The 6,000-nt window shown below is 38.4% G+C and overlaps 1 protein-coding gene across 2 annotated transcripts in view; it reads left to right on the top strand.

The window, feature by feature from the left end:
* Nucleotides 1-6,000, top strand: part of Gopc (golgi associated PDZ and coiled-coil motif containing) — a 28,090-nt gene that overhangs the window by 283 nt on the left and 21,807 nt on the right. The window lies entirely within an intron of this gene.

Raw genomic sequence — 6,000 nt, 5'->3', positions numbered from 1 at the left:
GCCAGAGCCTCGGGAGGGTGCCTTCGCCCACCTCCCGACGCCTCCGCTGTGCAGATCTCCTTCACAGGGATAGGTCAGTTGGCGTGTATTCAGACGGTCACAGCCTGGATTCTTTTGTGTATTACAGATCAACATCTGATTGCATAAAAAGAAGTACCTGAGCTGTTTAGGGAGATCTAATCAAAGCTCTAGGAAAACTTAATGGAATATATACATGGTATCGTTATCTTTTTTGGCTCACGTTTACGTTTGTCCTCAAGTTATAGGCAGAGTCTTCCGAGGTCCTTGTAGTTATTCAAGTAACTTCTAACACTGGGGTTTATGTGTTTGTACTCTGCTCTATTTCCCAAAATATATATATATTTTTGAGAGTTTGTAGAAGTGTTATTTGTTTAGTCTGTGATCCTGAATGTGGGTGTGGGGAGTGCTGGCGATTCCAAAACAAACAAAATAAGAAAACTTAGCACATTGTGCACAACATAGAACATTATTGCAGTATTTAGGAATCTTGAGAGATGAACGTTATTGCATACACTGCACTTTCTAACTAGGCGGTTAGGGAATGGGTCTTTCGTTTAGATAAAAACGGGATAACCAGTGATGTGCCGAGCTCTTTGAGCCTTAACATCCTCCTAAGACATCTTTGCTACTAGTTGTAAGAATTGAGCGTCCAGATTAATATCTCTGCCAGATAAGCGTTACCTCCTGTCCTTAGTGGTCAGTATTCTCTTTCTTATTAACCGTGGAAAACATGGTATAATTAACCCTTGATTAACGTAGATTTTCATACGCAGGTTTTATGACTCTTCTCCACTTGAGAAGACAGTTAACCTCTTCTTTCTGAAAATGTTGGCTGGAATATGCTGATGTTAAGGCGATCGCTTATTGTAGGTAAATGAAAATATCTCTTGATTAGTGACACTTCTGAAATGTAGCTGTTAGATGTAGCTGGTAGTGAAATTGCGTCTGATGGCTTTTTAGAAATAGTACTTTATCTTTAAAAACAAGTATCAAGAGTAGCTCTTGATCACATGGAAACTGTCATGTCATTTACAACTTTTAAGTCTGTTGGGAATAAAGAGCTTTTTGAAAATGAAACAGTCGTATTTTTAAAAATGGCCTAAGAAAACAAAACTTATTTTTTGATATCAAATATAAGATCTAATTTTGAAGGAACTAGATTGAGTAGATGTTGTTAAATTTTTATCTAAATATTTTGGACAAGTATTGAGTTGTAATAAACTATACATGTCTCTTTTTCAAAAATTATAGTTATGTATTCTCATTTCATGTCCCTGCTTAGGAGGTAGCATATTTTTTTGAAAATAAGAAATGCTAGTATGTGAGCATATTTTTTCCAACACGCATAAAACCCTCAATTCAGAATCTTAGAAAATGGTGAAGAGAGAGATGCAGTTTGATGTTTTTTATTTGTTTATGTATATTTTCGGTTACAGATCACTGTCTGTCTTTGGTGTTAATCTTCACACCCTAGCATTTGTACAGTTTTCGTGGAATCTATTGTGTGTTGCTTTGGAAAGAGTCATTGTCAGCAGTGTCTTTTACAGGAGGACTGCTAATACACTAACTGCACAACATCAGTCAGTCTTCTGAGATCTTGGAATAGTAACTGATTGCTATACTTTCTTGCTCTGTTTCATTTCTTTTAATCAGATGAATTAGTTCTAATGTTAGAATCAATGGCCCCAAAGACATAATGTTGGAGACTGCTTCTGGTTGCTGTAACGAATACCAAAATTTAGTGGTTTTAGAGACTAATACTGTAAAACCATATTACCATAATTAAATATTTTTATATTATCATCACAGATATCTCCAAGTAATTTATATATGTGAGTGATTTAAATTGTTCTTGAGTAGCCTTGCAGATTAGACTTTCTACTCAGTCCTTATAGTTTTAGATAACACTGCAGTTCATAGTAATCTATGTGTTAGAAAAACACTTTTGCTGAAAAAAAAAAAACATTTTAAAATTAAATATAAATGACACCCGTGTGACTGCTTCATGCCAGAGTTAAATTTAGGAAGATAGAAGATATCTACAGAGGATAAGGGATGGCAGAGAATATCAGGACTTTTGAGATAGATCCATTTCTAATTATATCTTTTTTTTTTTTGAGGCTCACTTTGTACTCACTGTGTTGTTGTTAGGGAAAACTTTCATAAAAAGCAAAAACCTATAAATGTTACAATGTAAAATGGCTTCTGCTGTCTCTGACACCAGTTTGTTTTGTTTAGCTCAGAACTAACAGGCACTGAAGGCACTAATTGCTGAAGGAGGCATTTGATCTTACCTGAGCTAACAGGGCACGTCAGGGTCTTGAGCTCCAGTGAGACTGGAGCCACATGATCGAAAGAGTGTCTAAATCAAAGAACCCATTGCTAACATTTGCTCCCCTGACCCTGAACTCCCCCGTTTCCTATGAACTAGAATAGGTAACTAGGCGAATGGTAAAGGTAAACTCCCCAACTGCAAAGAACCGTTACGTCTGGGTTGAAAGCTAACTACCCCATGAAAAACTAGGCGAATGGTAAAGGTAAACTCCCCAACTGCAAAGAACCGTTACGTCTGAGTTAGAAAGATTACCTATTCTGTGACCATGATTTGAACTGTGAGAATGAATTGTAACCACCCAAATGAAGTCAAGGCCGTGAAACCCTATAAAAGGAGGAGTCAATCCAGGCACGGCTTACGTGCGACTGACTCTTCTGGATGAGTAAATTTGTTATTTTACTTCCATTCTGCTGCCTGTCTGCGTGTCACTTACTGATTCCTTCCATAACATTGTAGCCCAGTGGTAGGGGTGATGTTACTAGTATTTCCAGTAGCACAGGTATTAATACTAGTAGTGCTAGTAGTAATAGTAGTAGTAGCTGATAGATGGTGTGTTGGGGAAGAACAAAGGTTGTGAACTAATACTTTAGAAAAACTTGCCTCTCTGTCTTGAAATACAATATCTTACTTGTTTGTGCCTTTAAAATAACAACAAAACAACATTTCTATCACATCTTCTTTATCCTGCGCAGTTCCTGAATTAGTATTTAAAATGATTTACTCCTTGCCAACACCTGTATAGAAACAGTGGAGGAAGAGGGCTCAGGATGACCCAGTGGTGTTGGTCTTGGGCCTGGGCCACTTGCGTGGGTCTGTGGGGTTGAGCGACACCAGCAAGGGTGCTCTTGACTAACTTGGGTGGTCAGTGCCGATGGGCCTGGATCTAACCTGAGTGTTGTACTTAAACTGACCTGTCTCATTCTTTGTAGTCACACAAAGTGGTTATTGGTATGATTGCTCCCATTTTACAGGGTCTGGAGGCTACAGGGCTGGAAATCAGTCTCTACAGACACACTTACGTTTGGTGCAGAAAAGGCAGAGTGAGGGAGGCTGGATAGACAGAGAATGCGGTTCAAGGGAGGTGTCGTTTCATTTTGGTTTAATCAAATAAACTTGAACATATACCGGTGAGGAGCATCTAGTTGAGGGAATGGCTGAATATGGAAGAAGGAGCTGGGCATGGTGGTGCACGCCTGTAATCCCAGCATGTGGGAGGACGAGGCAGGAGAATTGCTGTGAGTTTGAGAAGGTCAGGCTGAACTACATGGCAAGACCCTGCCTTAAATTGCAAAATTTAAAAAATAAATAAGTAAATAAAATTTGGTACTCAAGTTGTAGATACTTTTATAGTGATAGCCTGCCATCTCTATGATTTTTACTTTTTACACTTGTTTTGTTGACTGTATGAGTGTTTTGGAAAGTAGAGTAGTGGGTATGAATGATAAGTTTTAGGTAATGTTTTAAATGCCAGAGATTTAAATTTTAGTTTGTACCTTCCATCCTACATCGCATTTTTTAGACACAAGCAGCATATAGACTTTTAAAAGCATGACTGTTTCTTTCTAGTAGATAACATTTTATACACACCTCAAAGTGTAAAAGATACAGAAGCAATTATAGGTAGAATTGACAACATGTATGTCTTTATCAGCATCTTTCTGTGCTGCAGTTCCTTACAGTTAAGTTGTTAAATTGCTATTTGTAGTCAGTTGTTTTCTTTATAATTCCTTAACAACTTAAGGAATGTGTGCATGTGTCTGCCTGTTTGCGTACCTATGTGTGTGTCCCTGTGTATGTACACAAGTTTCTGTGCTTCCAGTGTGCACACAGACACAGGGTGCACATGGGGAGTGCAGAGGCTCTTGCTGAGAGGTGGTTCTGACTCAGATCTGGGGAGGTGATTTCTTTTGGAGCTCAGAAGTTGCTTCCTCACAGCTTTCCCGTTATTGCCAGAAAATTTGGAGCAACTCACATATCCGTGTCTTTGGCCTGCATTTTCACATGTGCAAAATAAAAATATTTTACCAGATTGTTTCTTAAGTTCCTTGGCCATTTAAAATTTAATCAAAAGTTATGCTTGTATGATGCACTGAAACATGAGCTGCATCCAGTTCCCTGTTGTGCGACTTGATGTTCACTTATTTCTTGTTTTAGTTTGATTCTTTTCCCAAATCAAGGCTTTTAGAGGGAGGCTTAAGGTAAAGTAATTAACATTTTTATACATAAGATAGTTCAGAAGTACTGTAAGTCTAATTTATATTTGGGAAGAAAAAGTGTAGCTATATTTTTTAGAAGACTATAAAGGCAGAGGATTCAGATCTAGACAAAGGAGAATAATAGGAAGTTCTGAGTAAAACAGTTACTTTGGTTTTGATGTTACAAAAATCCAGTAAGTAAGAATTATATTAGAAAGGGATTTTCTGGGTAGAAAAGTTTGGATGTTTTAAAAGAGAGTATGTTATAAGAAATAAAATGAAGATATACTACATTAAATGCGTACGCATGGTGATGATAGTCCTGTGATGTTATTTGGTTAGAATCCTGTCTCTCCATTTCACATATTTCATTTTCTACTTTGTGCAGTATACTTGGGATTTTAAAATTTAGTTTATGATTGACATCTGATGCACAGCATGGTATTTCAGTACATGTATACGAACTGTAGGACTGAATCAGGGTACTTAGTATATTCATCACCTTTGATGTTTACTTATTATGAGGACAACATTTACTAAGCACTCTTCTAGCTATTTTGAAATACAAGTTGCCATCGCCATCCTGCCTTGCAGTAGGACACTAGGACTTACTCCTTCTCCCTACTGAAACTTCTGCCCAGTAGATACCCTCTCCCTGTCCACCCCATCCTGACTCTCCCTCACTTTTGGTGACCACTACTGTGCTCGCTCCTTCTGTGAGGGCACTCACGCTGTGCTTGTCTCTCTCTGCCTGGTGATCCCGCTTAGCAACGTAGATGGACCTGGAAGATGTCACATTTGAGAAGTGGGTAACTGTTCAGGTCCATCCGTGTTGCAAAGGATGTCACGCTGTCACAGCTGAGTAGTGTTCCATTGTGTGTGTGCACCGTGTTTCTTTATCCGTCTCCTCCTCGGTGGGCACCTAGGTAATGCCTTATCTTGGCTCTTATGACTTTGACCTACTGATTTCATTCCCTTCGGGTATTTACATACGCAGGTGTGGGACGACTGGCTCATGGTGAATCTTTTTTCCTTCATATCATCACCTGTACTTATCTTTAGTTTGATGGCCACACTGACTGGAGTGAGGTGGTAATTTCATTGTTGTTTTCAGTTGTATTATTTCCCTGTTAACCAGTGCTGCTGAGCATTTTTCATATAGCTAATGGCCATTTGTATGTCTTCTGAGGAATATCTGTTCAGATCCTCTATACACTTTTAATTGTGCTATTCAGTTCTGTGTTGTTGAACTGCTTGAGTTCCATCTGTATTTTTGGATACTAACCTCCTATCAGATGTTTAGTTTGCATATATGTTCCCCACTCTGAAGATTATCTTTTTGCTTGGTGGTTTCCTTTGCAGTACAACTTTTTAGTCTGATGTAATCCCATTTGTCTGTATTTGCTTTTGTTGCCAGGACTTTTGAAATTTTATCAAAGATTATAGAAC

This window comes from Fukomys damarensis, unplaced genomic scaffold, assembly GCF_012274545.1.
Source record: "Fukomys damarensis isolate Sample0158 unplaced genomic scaffold, DMR_v1.0_HiC HiC_scaffold_14, whole genome shotgun sequence".
Classification (NCBI taxonomy): Eukaryota; Metazoa; Chordata; class Mammalia; order Rodentia; family Bathyergidae; genus Fukomys; species Fukomys damarensis.
This window is presented reverse-complemented; position numbering and strand designations above follow the sequence as displayed.